The sequence below is a fragment of the Micropterus dolomieu genome, linkage group LG18 (genome assembly GCF_021292245.1).
Source record: "Micropterus dolomieu isolate WLL.071019.BEF.003 ecotype Adirondacks linkage group LG18, ASM2129224v1, whole genome shotgun sequence".
NCBI lineage: Eukaryota > Metazoa > Chordata > Actinopteri > Centrarchiformes > Centrarchidae > Micropterus > Micropterus dolomieu.
The window spans coordinates 1,046,483-1,061,510 of NC_060167.1; the positions used below are offsets into that span (position 1 = coordinate 1,046,483).

The 15,028-nt window shown below is 49.7% G+C and overlaps 1 protein-coding gene across 11 annotated transcripts in view; it reads right to left on the reverse strand.

The window, feature by feature from the left end:
• dag1 (dystroglycan 1) overlaps positions 1-15,028 on the reverse strand; it is a 128,605-nt gene that overhangs the window by 37,634 nt on the left and 75,943 nt on the right. Inside the window, exon 1 of one of the 11 annotated variants that reach the window (XM_046076226.1) lies at positions 14,208-14,692. The exons of the other annotated variants lie outside the window; for them this stretch is intronic. The gene's annotated coding sequence lies outside the window, so the exon portion shown is untranslated. Of the gene's footprint in view, positions 1-14,207; positions 14,693-15,028 lie in introns of those variants that run through there. 11 annotated transcript variants of the gene reach the window in all.

Below are 15,028 nucleotides of genomic sequence, written 5' to 3' on the forward strand. Positions count from 1 at the left end.
GCGTTGATCGCGTTTTTACGGTCATCTATCTTAAAATCCATGTCGGATGACTAAAATCCTTAACCCACGTAAAACTTAAATAAAGTTAAGTTAAATAAAAGAATATAAAAAATGTAACGAAAAAAGTGGATTAAAAGTGGATAAGAGTCCGGTTCAAGACGGAGCTTCCGACAGGTGGCTACAGACGCCAACGCATGCGCAGAGTGCAGATTACGTCAGCAATTACGTCAGAGATCTTGTGACAAGATGAACACATAGTACAAACTGAACAAATTGCGTAAGTCAGGCAGGTGACGTTAGTTTCCTCACAGAGCTGGGCGCTATGTCGGTATATTTCAGAAGAGTTAAACAACAAACCGTTTATAGCCACATAGTTTGATGTTGTTCCTTAAAGTCCTGCCAGCGTTCGCAGCCCCGCCCCTCCCTGTGTAGGTCTGAGAGCGAAGAGAAGAAGGAGGCGGGTTCAATAAGTGAGTGACGCTTCAATAAGGTCAGAGTGTGTGTGTGTGTGTGTGTGTGTTGTCAGTGTGTGTGTGTGTGTTGTCAGAGTGTGTGTGTGTGTGTGTTGTCAGTGTGTGTGTGTGTGTTGTCAGAGTGTGTGTGTGTGTGGTCAGTGTGTGTGTGTGGTCAGTGTGTGTGGCCTACACCTTCTGGGACCACCAGCTAAGACTAGAGATACACTGACAGCTGGTGGGGTGTGTGTGTGTGTGTGTGTGTGTGTGTGTGTGTGTGTGTGTGTGTGTGTGTGTGTGTGTGTGTGTGTGTGTGTGTGTGTGTGTCCCCAGCCGTCTGTCTCACACACACAGAGCAGATTTGCTAATCTGTGCCCTTTAATCCGAGGGTGCGCTTCAATCCATGAACTTTCCCTCCCAGGTGCCTTCCAATTCCTTCCCAGCATGCTCTGCTTTCCTTCCTCTGACAGCTCTGAGGGGTAAATAACCTGAAGGGGGCTATTTTCAGACCCAGACACCGTCGGAGGTTAAAGGAAGTCACGGTGAAGGAAAACGTTTCCAGTTTTGTTGTTCACATTAGTTTTAAAAAAAACAAACTGACCTTCATTTCTTTGGAATTTGTTTGTCTTATCGGAGCCGTCTCATTTTAGATTGGACCGTTCTTAATCTGCTGCTGCTGCTAAATGTAAAAATCCAGTCCCGCTGCTTCCAGTTTCTCTTTATTTGCTAAAACAGTGAAGTTAATCTGAGCGATGGCTCCGCCTCCCCAGCGCTGCACACAGGTATGGAAACCGCAAACATACCGTGGGGTTACAAACCGCCAAAAACCCATTCCAGGAGCCCTCAGGTGTTCGCAGTTTGATTTAGCTCCCTGCCAGGCTCCATTTGGCTCCACATATCTGGCCTCCTCTAAGATAAACAGGACTAATCTGGGTCGGCCGTGTGCAGGTAGGGTTCTGATAATATAGCTCACACTGCAGTGACCTGGATCCAGAAACGACCAGAAGCTCCGCCGCCGTCTGATGCTGCTTCACCGGACGCCCGTCGCATGACGTGCGTCTCTGGTTACCTGTGTGTATGCGGGTCTACGGATTTGTGTGCCTGTGCGTTTGTGTGATGACTTTGCGGCGATAGCCATCTCCTCCCGTCCCCCTGGTGATGCAGGTCATCAATTCTCATCTCCGTGTCCGTCTCTATCTGGCTTAACACCAGCGAGCTATAAATACACAAGCAGGCGGCAAGAGCGGCTGATAAGGCTGCGGGGAAGGCAGAGAAACAGCCGGCCAGCTGCGCGACACTCACCTGCCAGAAAAGCAGCCCGCAGGAGTTTGTGGTCATTAGTCACCACATGTAACAGCCGCGCGACACCTTTTCAGCACGAGTGAACGGGCGGAGGAGCCGATGAGACGTCCTGAGCTCAGCGAGGCCAAAAGTTCTGGGTCTTATTTTGTCTTACTGTGTGCTGGTTAGACTACAGGTCCCATAATGCTTTGGAGAATGTAAACAGGAAGTAGAATGTTGACATGGAGTGAGTGGAGCCTGTTGTTTTGCAGTGTAACCGTCGTTTCATGAAGTTTTATCATCAGTATTAAAATTATTATCATTATTATTATGCGGCGTACAGACAGATATCACTGGATTACTTTGATACTTTGTTTTTTTAAAACTATTTTCAAGCCAACTATACGTCCAGCATTTTATTAATACAGCACACATACATATAAAGCATAGGGTGACCATATGTCCTCTCTTTCTGGGGGTTTAACTCTCTCATGCATGAATTATTAAAAACATTATCTACATCTTTTAAAGATTCTTTTAATAACTCTTTTCAAAATTCTGTTTTATTTTTAAATTATTTAACTGTCCTCGTATGTGGACGCCCTGCAACAAAAGAGTAAAATGTCTCACCTGACAATATGGATTATTGTGTTTTTAACGTCATGCCATGTATTTAAGCGAGGACAAACACTCACGGTGGCGTTTCTAAGACTAGTGTTGTAGTCAAGACCGTCAAGAGCAAGACCATCAAAGCGTGGTCTTAAGACCGGTCTCGAATGCTACAACACTAGTGGAAACCCAGTAGCATGTTTTTATCCTCATCCAACTCCATGTTGGATCCAATCAGTTTCAACATATCAGCATGTAACAGATCAGATAGTTGTAGTTCAAACTGATTTCTTTACAGTACGTCAGAACAGTACTTATTTTTATTTCCTGTTAAGGCCGCAGAGCAGACAAAAGTTGCCATTTAATGCTGTATTATGCACTTTTGCATTGTTATTAATGTTCATGTTTTTATTAAAGGTTCATTATAATATAATTCATCCCATCCTTGAAAAAGTAGAATAGATAAACTAGCAGATTACAGAAATCTGACATAAGCCTAGTTCACACTCGGCGGTCGCCAGTCGTTATGTGTGAACCCCAGACGCATCGCCGACGCCAGCCAGATATCCAGCACGCCAAATATCTGGAGTCTTCAGCCGACTCGACATCCAGCCAATGAGAGCAGGCAGCTCTCTGGAGCTCAGACGATCCCTGCTACCTGCCTGTGCTGATCCATCCTTTCTTTGTCTTTAGAATAACAAACAGCTGTTTCCTGTGTAGCGTCACGTAACTTCCTGTTTCACATTTCAGGTGCGTTTTCTTGACCGAACGTGGTTTGGAGACCAGCGTCGGGTGACACAGCCGTGTGACCCCTCCCCGATCAGACACGGCGACTTCAAGACTCCCGTCACAAGACGGCGAGTCGTGTTCTGTGAACGGCACGGCGAGCGGCTGGCGCTGAAAGGCGTCTGCAGGAGGCACTAATGCAATCTGACTCCACTGCTGCATGACGAGTATAAAAGCTACATGTGACTCAAAATTTTAATTTATAAAACAAACTTGTTAATCATGCTTTACTTTGTTTGACCTCTTTGAATAAAAGTTTTTAGCATTTAGGCATTTCGCACATGGCAACGCATCGCAGTCAGCCATCTTGGATTGCTGAGGTCATCAAGCAATAAATATTGCAAAACAAGAGAGTAACCACGGTTACAGTGTTGCTATCAATGAACTGACACTGTCCTCAAATGACTTGGTGAACATAACCATCAGATAGTGACCCAAAGTGGAGTTAAAATAACTGGACAGCGCCAGGATTTCTACAACGCCCAAAATATCTGGGATCCAGCCGGCTGATGCAGCCATAACTCTGTCCAGCCGGTCAGTAACTCAGATCTACCTGTGCCCCCCCCTCCCTCTCCCTCCCTCCACGGTCACTGCAGATGTCTCCGCTCTGAGGCTCCACTCTTTATCTCTGATAATGGCGGGCCGCGGCTGAAAGCCTAACGGGCTGAGCGGCGTGACCTCCAGCTCGCCGGCAGGGTTTTTAAAGGTGCCGTAGCTGGAGCATCTCCACGGGGCTAAAGACGTCCCCCCGCCTGCTGAATTTATCACAGTCAGATAGAGCGAGACGGCGAGCAGCGTCGCTGAGCTGATATTTATCTCCAGATTTATTTTTCACCTCTGCGCTGAATGTTACTTAAAGCTCTGCTGGAGAGGGATTTAGGTAAATGCCAACGAGAAATCAAACCTGAAGCCCTCTAAACTGTTGCAAATGAAAACACGAGAGAGAACATTGGGGTGAGTGACTGTTTCAGCGTCGGGCTTATTTCTCTCAGTAATGATACGACGACGGCCGCGTTTTAGTTATGAGGGTCAAACAAACGCCGATAATAATATCAGGCAGAAACTCACCGGTGATCAGTTCACGCCGACAGCGTCAGCCTTCACGCACCGTTTGTGCAAAACACCTCTGCTGGTCATCGGCCAATTAAAAAGTGATGTTCTCTGCAGACTTTCAAGAAGACAGAAGGTGCAGCAGCAGAGGAGACTTCCTGCAGGCCTCAAAGTGTCGCGAACAGCCGAGTGGCCGACACACACGCACGTACGTCGGACACGCCGTCTGTCTCGTGTCCTGACAGACTGCAGGCAGCAGCCTCGCTCTTTCAAACACAGCGCCGCAGCGAGCTCGCCATCTTCTCTCCCTCTCCTAATAGCTCTCTCCCTCCCTCTTCTCGCTCTCCCCCCTCCCTCTCGGGTAAGTGGGTGACAGTCTTTAAAAGTGCAGTCCTGTACCTCCTGATAGCGCGGAGCAAACAATGAATGTATTGGCTATGCTAGTGAGGCTGCTAGCGTCTCAGAATAACAACGAGGCGGAGGGAGGACGCCGTGGATGAATTATCGTACTTCAAAGACGAGTTTACTAACCTCTCCCTGCTACCCCCCCGTAAACACAGTGGAAACAACACAGCAGTCTTCAGCTGACTCTGACTTCTTCGTTCCTCTGTATTTACATGTAATAATCCGGTTGGGAGGCGATGTGGATAAATAAAATCTGCACATGACGACATTAGATCTGCTGCTCGTACTGAAAATGAGAGCACTGTGTCGGGGTCTGCACGGTCGGTAAGTAAGATTATCTTTGGTCACGCAGCAACAAAGAAAGGCAAAGTAAATGAGTGCAGAGGACATCCACAGCCAGTTCTCACTGAGCCTCACCTGAATGTTCAAACAGAATTCATTTCATTCCTGCTGAGCTCTGAAGAGGCTAAACACCTGGTTTGAGGTGAACTTCAAGAGAAGCCGTGGCTCTGCAGCAAATCCGCCTGATGTCTCAGGACTTAAAGACAGAGCAGGTGATGGCGGCGCGCCGTGGTCGTTTCTGGCGTTAACAGAGGCTGTAAGGTGACTTGAAGCGTACCGACTGTTCGTACGTGAATATTTAATGGCGCTCTAAATGTTAAGAACCTGAAAGTAAGAACTCATCACATGTAAAGAGATGAGAGCTGCATTACAACACATGCCACTCCTGAAAGACCCCTGTGGGCCCCTCAGCATCGTACTGTACATCACTGAACCCAGCGTGCATCTCCAGGTCGCCAGTCCATGTCAGGGCACAGTGAAACGAACAACCAGTCCCAGAGTTTAGAGTCACCTGCATGTGTTTGGACGGCGGGAGGAAGCCGGAGCGCCCGCGGAGCACCCACGTAGACCCGGGGCGAACATGCAAACTCCGCTTAGTTCGAACCCCGCCACCCCAGGAAAACTGGATTTCATTTTTATTAATCATTAACAACACAGGCGACTGAAATAACTTCAGTTCATGTCAGCACATGAATCATATTCTCTTCTGCTCAACATCCACGACCGAATTCGCAGCAGCCAAATGTAAAATATGAAAGAAAATAAAGATTTCCTGTTGAGCGGCTGGTGAATTTAAACATTTATCTGTCAGTGCCTGGTAGATGTTCACTCCCCCCCCCACCGGGATGACGGCAGAGGCCAACCTGCAGCAACATGAAGCGCAACATGTCAAAACTTGTCAGAGTGAGACAGAGCCGTCTTTGTTGTTCTCAGGTCTGACGTCCTCCGTGCAGCGAAACGGTCTGAAATGCTTTTAGCGACGACGCGTTACGTCGTGTAGCGGAGGCTGAACACGCCTCGCTGTGGCCGCTTTCCTTTAGACAAAAAGACGTTAAACTGTCCCGAGAACAGATACCAAAATTACTTTCTAGGTACCGGGGATCCAACAGGTGGAAGACGGCATCGAGTGCAGCGACAGCTCCGCCTCCACTCATCAAAAAGTGTGCGGAAGAACTTTATTAGTTTGAGACGGCTGGCCGGCTGTGTAACGCTCGCTTTCGCTCAACGCGTCTGTAGCCTCAACATTTCTTAAAGGACTGTATGTTGTTGAAGCACATGGGATTTATTATTTTGTTTTGCACCGTGGTATCGAGACTCACGGAGTTTCAGCGGTCTTGGCGCCGGACGCGGCTTTGACCCGTCGAGCTGCTCTCGGTGAGATGTGAGGCCTCGACAGGACGTTACGCCGCAGCTGTGTCTGCATCTCGGCCCGTTTGCCCTTGAAGATTATCGCTTTATTAAATTGTAATGCTCTCTGAAGCGGCACCTCTGTAAACAACACCCCCCCCCACCACCACCACGCCGAGGTCCAGAGCTGCGAATGGAGGTCACAGTGAACACCTGAAGGACGTTCAGGAACAGCGAGCTGCTCCTTCGCTCCACTTCTTCTACCTTTCCTCAGCTGTCGGTCCTCTCACGCCCTCGCTTTCCATTAACCCCGTTCCTCTCCGTCTCCCCGGCTGTCAAGACATCCCACTTCTACCCCCCCCGCAAACACACATGCAAACACACATGCAAACACAAAGCCCCTCCTCTGCTGCTGCACACACACTCTCACAGCTATGGCGTCTGCAGGACGTGAATCATCGCCGCACGCTGGCAGCCGACAGCTCTCGTCCCTTTGAATGGCTGCCCGTCATAAAAGCCAGATTGACGGTTGAATGGGTGGGGTGAATAAACGGCTTGATGGGTGGATGAGAGTGTGGATAGATGGGTGGGTGGATGAACAGAGGGATAAACGGGTGGGTGAATCACTGCATGAATGGGTGACTCATGACATCCTGATCCGTTCACACAAATCTGCACACGGGCTCGGAGACGAGCGTTCGCGCCCCGTCACACGTTTCCCCCCGGGTGTTCACTTCCTGCTTCATCAGCCGCTTTAACAGCGTCTTCCTGTTTATTTAACTCTTCTGCTTCGTCCTTTAGAGTCTTCACATCACAATTTAAGTTTGTTTTTGAACTTTATGAAATCCCCAGCGCTCCCAGCTGCTCATCTGACTGGGGAAATACCAAAGTCAATTTTACAACAATCAATATCCACTGCAGTGTCACTAAAGTGATTAGGCTAGTCGATATTATTGATAAGGACTGGGTTCAGAAGCTGTAGCGCCGCTTCTCTGACCAACGCACTGACGATTTAAACAATAAGAAATAGCAGCTATCGACACTTGTGCCGTCTTCCACTCAGGAGCAGAACAATAATAAGACCACATGTTACACAATCAATTAAACTATTTTTACACATCAGCCAATGACTCAGCTGACTGATCTGTGACCAGCTTTATCCGCAGTCAGTGGTGTGAGATTCTCACACGTGACAGCCTAACTACTGATTAAGCTCAAACACAAACACGTACAGACTACATTTAACTCGTGTCGCCATCTGCAAACCCTGCTGACTCGTCCAGACCTGCAGACCGTGTGGAACCTGAAGCCTCTGCAGCACCTGACGCTCAGATGGTCGCTCGCCCCTGCTTGTGTGCGAGTGTGTGTTTGACAGGAACAATGCTACCTATTGAAAATCCTGACAGCACACGCACACACAGACGGAGTGGGCTGCTGTGATGTGGACCTGGTGGTGTTTGACTGTTAGATTTAACATGTCAGGTTCTCTCAAGTCTCATTTCCTCAGCCTGCTGCTGTGTTTGCCTGCACCGGCGTTTTAAAGCTCCCAGCCAGGTGCACAGGGCCAAGCTGTTTGCCTGAGTCAACACACACACACACACACACACACACACACACGAGATGATGTCCTTTTTAAACGTGCGCTTTGCCTCCAGTGCGAGTCGGCCTCTGAAGTGCACTTTCTTCGGTTCTCGAGTGTCTCCCCGTTCTTTGAGTTCCTCTGCAGTTATTAATTTTTAATAACAAAGCGTGCAAACAGTCTGAAAGCAGCAACACCGCGCGTCAGAGACCATTTTTCCGTCTCCCTCTGACGCTCTCGGTGTTAAAACGTCGCGCCAGATACGCCAAAACAAGCAGTCAGCACTTGATTCAGGCCCCAGCAGAGATTATTCTGATATCTGAGAACGTCTGCACTCATCTTGGCCTCGGTGAGCATTACTACTTTACAAAACCCTTCTTAAAGACCCCGCCACCCCCGCTCAGTCTCTATGGTTACTGCACCAGCAGGCTTTGACATTCTTGTTGCGTTAAAGCAGCATTCCTCCGTGGATGACCGGGCAACGCGCCTCGACATGTGGGTCTGCTTCCAAAGCTCGACAACAACCAGATCTCTGATTCTGAAGCGTTCTGCACTCGGCAGGCGTCGAGTTCTGTTACTGCTGCCACACATGTCAAACTCCAGGATTACTACTTTGCAGCTTTTCCTCCGGGTTTTTAATCAGACAATGTTAGTCATTTGGAGACGTCATAAAGTCATGTGATCACTTTCCTTCCAGCCTGTGCAGATCGCAAGGCCGCATCTTAAATGCTGAAGTGTTAAACGTGTCGCAACATGCGGCTGCTGCGCCGGTAGTGAAGTCGAATCACTTTCAGGTCTTCTCACAGCACTGAGGGTTTCTGGCGTGGCGGTGGAATTCCTCCACGGTTGACCGGGTGACTCAGAGCGCCATTTGGCTCCATGTCCAGAAGGCTAACCAGGCAAAACAAGGGCGCTAATAAAACTGTCCACTGATAAGCAGTTAATGCCCCAGAACTAATGACTGCACCGCCACCCCGTTTTCTCTCCCCCCAATCAGTGTTGCGACGTGCACACGCACACACACACACACACACACACACACACACACAGCGGCGAGGTTTGCTTCTCACACAGGCCTGCGACCGGACAACAGAGGAAAGATCCGAGTTAGGAACAGGAATTCTGGGAACATTTCAAATGAAAGTCTTAACGTTCATCAGGAGGAAAAGTGAAGCGTTAAAACCAGCGGAGGACAAAGTACACAGATCCTGTACTTGAGTAAAAGTACAGATACGCTTGCTTCAATTCAGTCAAAGTACAAAAGTACCAGTTTTTAAAAAATACAGTACAAGTATCAAAAGTAAAAAGTACTATTAGTACGGTCAGACATGAGCAGCAGGATTTAAATACAGCAGGCAAACGATGATTCATTAAAAACTGGCTGTCCTTTCATTAATAGTTCAAGTTACTCAAGTATTCAGATCCTTTACTTAAATAAAAGTACTAATAGAAAATGTACTTACAGTATTAAAAGTACTTAAAATGTCCTGTGACTGTTCTTCTATTATTAGATTATTACTCCTCGTGTAAAAGCAGGATTTCACCTCTGTAGTTGTTATTTAATCATTTTGTATCAGAGAGCAACTTATTATTATTTTCATTCAGGATTAATCTGTTGGTTATTTTCTTTTTCATTCTGTAAATAGTGTCAGTGTCGGTCTAATAATCCTGTCAGCGCTGCTGTTGGAGTTTCCTTTATAACATTTAAATGTAGTGAACACCTCCCTCTGAGATGGAGCACATGAAGAGAAAACACTCAAGTAAAGTACAAGTACACTACTTGAGTAAATGTACTATGTTACTGTCCGCCACTGGTAAATACAATCCTAAGACACGGTCAGCGACCACGGAGGCGGCGCTCCGTCCTGTAGCAGCCGATCACAGGTAGCAGCACAACGAGAACGACGGTCACCCCTGGAGCTCCGGCACTAACGCGGCCTGGGCGTCGGCGCCACACGGGCCCCTGCGGTTAGCTGCACCGAGGGCCCGGCCTCCTGCGTCTGTCAGCCGCAGTCCTGCAGGAAACTCAGAACGAACTCATTTGCCATGTACGAGTGCTGGTGGATGGATTATTCCTGTTCCTGGGTGGCACACTGACTCAGGGTACGACTCGTCTGCTGAGTTATTTCATTACATCTCAGCTCACTGCAGTTTAGCCACGTAGTGATCGGTTCATTCTGATGCCTGGTTTTCTGCTGCCAAAAGCAGGAAATCTGCTGCCTGGAATGATGGTCTCTGATGGTCTCTGATGGCGCTGACAGGAGACGCCTCCAGTGACGACTGTTTAAAGCTGACAGGTGTTGATGAGTCGTTTGTTCACTCGCAGGGCCGACGCGGCTCCAGGTCAGTGTTCAGAAGCTAAAAGTGGGAACTGTTATGAGCGCTGCTGACTTTTAAAATCATCACAGTTAATTTAAGTCAAACCTGAATCCTATTCAAATTATTTTCAAGGCACGGCAAAGGAAACACGCCCCCCCCCCCACCTCTCTACCTCTGATTGCTTTAATTCAAAACGCTGTTGAGTCGGCGGCGACGCTGACTGGCTGCCAACAGGTGGGTGAAAACAGCAGCTGGAGACTCCTCTGCAGAGCTGGGAAACAACATAAGCTGTGACAGGCTGACGGGATCTGTAACCCAGAGGAAGTGTATTACAAAGACTTACAGGAGCCGCCGTAGATCCCAATCAGAAAGAAAGCAGCCTTAATGTTCAGCAAGCAGTCAAAGAGAAGCTGCTGGAGCTGCTGAGAGGCCATCCACTCCTCTACAGTACGGATTAAGGCGCAGCGGCAGGCCGTCTGCTTGGCTACACGTTATTATTGGCCTCTATTTTAAACCGTATTGAAACCATGACAACAGCAAAAAGACCAACTTTAGCTCCTCTCTGTCCTAAACGTTCCCTCTGAATCTTCCAGCCAACGTCATCGACCATCAGGCAAAGCCCGCTCGTTTTTATCTGGAGTCATCTCAGGCTAAGAATAGCGGGCGGCGGCGGCCCCGTCCCACACCCTGCGAAGCCCGCGAGCCTCTTTAAAACATCCTATGACCGCTTCGTTTTCAAGTTCTGACAAATGTGCATCGACAAGTGGTGTTTCAGTCCTGGCGAGAGGGTGACTCACAGCGACAGGATTGCAGCCAACTGTGGGCAGAGGAGCGCTGGAGATGCCTCATCCCCTATTTTAGCCCAGAAGGGCTGAGGGAGGAGGAGAGAGAGCCTAAAGGATCTAAATCTCATCTCCCAGCGTGATAAAGGAGGCTTCTTCCACAACATGCTCACATATATATATATTTTTTTTAGCTTTCGAAATAGGAAAGCAAAAAAACTACCTCTCTCTGCTGAAAGAAGAATCCTTCTTTCCACTTGTAGCTGCAGTTTGAAAAGCAGGGAGCCAAAGATTAGGCTTATCATGTGGAGGACGCACAAAGCGTTTCACACCAGAGGAGCCTACTTTGGATGATATTGATTTCTGAACCAGGGAGTAGCTCAGATGTAGAGACAGAAGAAGAGTCAGAGAGGGGGGGGGGCAGGAGTGTGTCTGGGGAATATGTCGTCTGACTGCCTTTAGACGAAAGTCTTGTTTGCCAACATGGAACCGGGATAAAACCAACGCTGCTGTCAGATTAAAGAGAACAAACATGTAGTTCCAAGAAGTGAACTCGCTGGGGAGGAAAAGGAAACTCCTGCTCGTTAGCGCAGCGATTAGCAGCCGGTCCTTATTGTGTCCTTAGAGATTCTGCAGCCTCGGGTCAGAGGTTACTCAGCACATTAGAGATTATGTAAGCTTAAAGTAAGCGTGGGGGGGGGCTACGTTCCAGGGTTTCCCTCCTCCAGCACACAGCAGGAGAAACACACGGCGTGCAGCGCGTTCGATACCCTGATCGTCACCTTGACAAGATGGCTGCTGCAGCGGCAATTTAAACCTCTTCAGCCAATGAGCTCACCTTTTCACTGAGGACTGAGGCGCCTTTCAGAGGCGAGCGCTGCTGGTGTTGACTCTGCTACAGCGCACACACACGCCGTTTACTTGACCCTAAAAGGTTACACACAGATCTCTTCTGTACGAAATGATAGAAAACTGGAGCTCTTTCACTGCAGAGAGTCTCTCTGCTGCTACAGGCCAACGCGCAGGCAGCCCGTCCTCTGCTCCTCATCCAAAAAAGACAAGACGAGGTTATTTACTGCGACGGCCCGGAACACTAATCTGTTTTTTAATCCTTGGTTTGTTTGTTTTTTTCATCCGGGGAAAGTCGGCCGAACACGTTTGGCCTTTTCCAGCGAGAATAAAGCTTCATATTCACACGCGTCAACGTCCAAGTGCTGCAGTCAGAACACACACGCAACCAAACATCTGTACACACACACACACAACCAAACATCTGTACACACACACACACGCAACCAAACATCTGTACACACACACACACACAACCAAACATCTGTACACACACACACACACACGCAACCAAACATCTGTACACACACACGCAACCAAACATCTGTACACACCCAAACATCTGTACACACACACACACACGCGCGCCTAAGTGACCAAATTCACAGTGCGGCGTAGAAACAAACACACACACATCATCAGTGGAGGTGGTTTCAAACGCTGTTCTCTGTGTACAGGATTAAAGACAGCTCGTCTACAAAACACACCAGTCCTTTCAACATGACGCCTGTTTACACACACACACACACACACGCCAGTGTGCTCAGCTGCAGGTCTGGCTGATTTACGTCACTGAGGGCCAAACAGAAAGAATAGAACAGCATCCAGGGAGGTGCTCTGAGCAGCTACTGATTTACATCCACTGGGGGGGGGTAGCAGGAAAAACAGGTGGACCTCTTGGCCTCCTCTGCCGACCCCAGACCCCAGAATAACGGCCCCCGTGGGACCACTCAGAACCCTCCAACCTGCCCCTCACTCATTTAATCCCTGTGGGACAATCAGGTGTCATTAAAACAGAGACCGTGTCGCTGGGAGAGGCGGTTAAAACATGAGGCTCAGCAGCCAGGCAGGAACTGAATCCACCAGGACCTCAAAAGGTCAGCGGTCTAAAAAAAAACTCCCCTGCAGTCCAGCCAGGCCGTAAGCCTCGGCCTCCCTGATGGAAAACAACCTGTACTGGTTCCAGTAAGACCGCTATGGGGACGCCATGCACAAGACAAGGCCACAGTCCTTTCATATTCAAAGTCCCATGAAGCACCGAGGTTACAGAAATACACATTCACATGTCAGAACATTTATCTCCACACACTCAAACTGCCTTACTCGGCTTTCTGCAGCCACTTTTCTTTCTGAGACTTCATCCTTCCCTTTTCTCACAGCCCCCCCTCCCTCCCAGTTTTTGTCTTTCCCTCGGTCAAAGGAGGCCTACCCAGACCGCAGCAGGCTGTCAAACGTCTCCATGGCAAAGCATACGTGACAGGAATGACGAGGTGGTGGGCGAACACATCCTCCGGTGCGCGCTGCCTTCACCTCTGAGGAGGGCAGCGGCACCGGGGCCGCGGAAGTGTTTCCGCTGCAGCACCGCGGGCTGCTGCCGGTGCTGCTCGGTACCACCGGGGCCGTCACGCTCCTAATGAGCTCCGTGTCCATGCGCTGTAACCAACTTCGACTCCCATTGGCGCGCGCGCACACACGCACGCACGCGCGCACGCAAGCAAGCAAGCAACAGAAAACAGTGTCAAGAACAATGAGGTCACTAACTCACTGCCGGGTGTCTCAGTCCCGCTCTGAGGCCAAGTTACGGGGACTTCTCGTGGATTCAGGGGAACCTGTCCCTTCACAGGACGCCAAAAATAAAGCAGAGCGCGCGCGCACGGCTGCCTGACATACAGTGAGTGATAAAGAGGCCCTTCTCTCTCTCTCCCAGCCCCCTTGGACTACAGCCTGTCCTGGTCTGCCTTTAAAATGCACCTGTTCGGGTGTGAAGCCAGAGGAATGAGCCCGGTGGGCTTCAGCTGTCCGCGCGCCGGCGCGCCGGAGGCGGCCAGGAAAGGCAGAAGGAGGCAAGCTAAGGAGGCGAGGAGGCTAGGAGGGAGGGAGCAGGGCGGTGAAGGAAAGCAGTAGCTGGGATAAGTAGCCCAGCAAGCCAGCTAATAACACAGCGACTGCCTAAAAATATCACCGACCACAGAGCTGCCGCAAATCACAGCGGAGCGAACCCGGATGTTACAAACGCACCGAATTTCACGCACAACACGGACCCAGCAGAACCGGGAGCCACAGAGGACAGCTGGGTGCTACGGTTCAGTTTCTCCTTTAATGTCTGCACTTTCTCTTTCCAGCAACACAGAGAGACACACAGCAGCAAAGACACAGAACAGAACCGGGATTTAGAAAGAGACTGACCGTCAGACCTCCTCCAGGTGCGGATCCCTCCCCGCGTTCACGCTAAATCCCGCGTTCCTCCCGTCTTCGTCCGAGCGACGGCAGCTCGGCTCCCCTCCCCGCTTCCACACGGACAAATATAGGCTCTCTGCTCGGCGTCGGGTCTCCTCTGTCCCCCCTCCTGGCTGGCGACAGGCTGTCTCCGGCGGTCCAAAGTTAGTAGTCGCAGCGGAAGGTGGAGGATAAAAGAATAGAACACAAAAAGCGCCGTGTGGGGAAAATATATGTAGTGCCTGAAGCTGAGATTAAAACCAGCAGCGAAAAATATTCTGGGTTTAAAAAAAAAAAAAGAGAAATGTTGGTGTGAGTGGGAAGAAGAATGAAAAAGCTTGAACGTCCGGTCGCTACGGAGCCGCCGGCGGGGCCACTGCTCCCGGTAAGCGGGCCGGAGAGGTTGCTGCTGTCGGACCTGGAGACTGGAACACGTCCCGTCCTCCCGAGGTGCTCCACACAAATGTCCGCTGCCGAGCCTGAAGGATGAATTTCCACCCGGAGGAGGAGTGGAGGGAGGGAGGGAGGGAGGGCAGTGCCTCGCATTCTCTGAATTACTCCACCCCCAAACTGCCCCCCCCTTCTTTCCCCTCCCTCCACCTCTCCGCCTCTCTTTCATTCACCGTGTTTGTTCTCCCTTCTCTTCTTCTCATCTTTGTCTTTTTCCTTCTTTCATTCACTCTCTCTCTTTTCACCCCCCCCCTCCCCCCTTGCAGCCCCGCCCGTGGTGAGGCAGTCCATTCACTTCCATAGTGTCTCCAAAGGCACGCGCCCTAATGACGAGCGGATCA